The sequence below is a fragment of the Eulemur rufifrons genome, chromosome 29 (genome assembly GCF_041146395.1).
Source record: "Eulemur rufifrons isolate Redbay chromosome 29, OSU_ERuf_1, whole genome shotgun sequence".
NCBI classification, from domain to species: Eukaryota; Metazoa; Chordata; class Mammalia; order Primates; family Lemuridae; genus Eulemur; species Eulemur rufifrons.
In genome coordinates this window covers 79,447,617-79,449,691 of record NC_091011.1, presented here as the reverse complement: position 1 = coordinate 79,449,691, position 2,075 = coordinate 79,447,617, and positions in this window count along the sequence as shown.

The following is a 2,075-nucleotide window of genomic DNA, read 5'->3' as shown; positions in this document are numbered from 1 at the left end:
TGTCTTCGTCCATTTGGGCTGCCAAAACAAAATACGATAGACTGAGTGGCTTATAAATAACAGGAATTTATTTCTCACAGTTCTGGAGGCTGAGAAGGCCAAGATCAAGATGCTTACAGATTCCATGCCTGGTGAGGGTTCACTTCCTCATAGACAGCCGTTGTCTCGTTGTAACTTCCCATGGCAGAGGGGGTGAGAGATCCCTCTGGGGTCTCTTTGACAAGGGCAGTAATCCTACTCCTGAGGGCTTTGCTCTCATGGCATAATCACCCCCAAAAGTCCCCCCTCCGAATATTATCACCTTAGGGATTAAGATTTCAACATATAAATTTTGGCGGGGGACACAAATAGTTGGACCATAGCCCTTGGCTGTCGGTAATCTTCCAGTCCTTTCCACTGCGTATGTTCTCCAGTCAACTGGTGGCTGAAGTAAAGTGGATAAATACTAGGGTCTCACCATACTCAAAAGCAAGTGGCCAGTGGCACCAGGTAGGTTGGAAAGAATTTCTTTAATTAGGTTACAACTGAGAACATATAACCTAATTGACTAGGGCAGTGCTTCTCAAATTTTGTTGCGCATACTAATCAACTGGGGATCTTGTTAAAAATGCAGATTCTGTGACAGTAGGTCTGGGTTAGAGCCTGAGATTCCGCTTTTCTAATAAGCCCCAAGGTAATGCTGATGTCACTGGCCCATGGGCCACATGGAATAGCAGGGAGCTAGACCACCCTGAATCAGGACTCTCTTCAAAAAGTAGTCACCAACGGAGGTAAAAGGGACATGTGGCACTGTTCTCAATTTGCCTGGTTGTAGCCATGTTTATAGGGAGCTGGTCACAATTTCAGCACTGACCCAGGCCTGCTAGGATGGACTCTTAGTTCAGCTTTGTCACTTCTCTGGGCTGCATAAAATTTGAAAATCTCCTAATTCTAAACGTCCTTATTTCTCCTCCTAGGAAAGGGCTGGGGAAGAAATGAGCTCATTCAGTGCTTGGCAGTGCCACCACAGTACACACTCCACACACGTGTTGCCTTGGATGTTTGGTTGAATGGAACAAAGCCCATCAGGTGCCCAAAGGCATCAGGTGGGAAGGAGGCAGAAAGAGGGGTCCCAAGGAAACCAGTAGTCATGGGGGCCATTCTGTCCACTGTGGTTGAGGACTATACTTGGCATCTTTCATACTGAACATTCATGATGAGAACACCCAGTTGCAAAGGATTCCACAGCAATGAAGGTAAACAGGGGCACACAGAAATTATCTCAGTCATTTTGCTGTCCCCACCTAGATCCATTCTCAAGCCGCTGTTCTGCTCTGAGCTCCAGGAGGCTGACCTGGAAAGATTACATCACCTGGGCACCTCTGCTCTCTGGGTCCCTGCTGGGTTCAGCCAATGAGAGGTACCAATAGGAAACTGGCAGGTGGAAGGAGAGGGCAGGGGGAAAAATATGAACTTCCCACTTCATTATGGTTCTGGCAGGGGCTGCAACCCCGGTGGCTTCCTCCCCTTTCCCTTCAGCCTGCGATGGTAACAGCTTCCACTGCTGCCAGTGCCTGGGCGCGTCACTATTCCTTGCTTGTTCTCATAACTCTGCCTTTTGTACCTAGTCCCTTCATTAAGCTCTCTTCAGTTAAAGCTTGGAACGTGTCACCTGTTTACCACCAGGACCCTGACTGATTAAAAAGTCATCTCTGAGGGTGGATCCCTTGAAAAGTCACAAGGACTAAGCCACAAAGGCTCACATGCAGATCTTCACAGGGCATCCTTCTCATGTAGATGGGTGTGGGCACAGAACTTAAGGGGAGGTCTTTTGTCCCCCCACCCCAAGGTATTCAGTTTATTCCACTGCTCCATGCTCAGGTGAGGTCCTTGAGATATGAGGTAAGGGGTACAGACCAATCTGTCTGTGATTCAGCTGGCCCCACAAGGAGCCAGCCTCATTTCTGAGGTCATCTGTAGGGTAAGAAATCACATTTAGGAGCCAGACCCTTATGTGAGGTACTTGGTTAAACGGGCACTGCTTTGTTCTGGTTGTGTTGTGAGGCACTCAGCAAATAAAAAGCCACAAAGTCTCA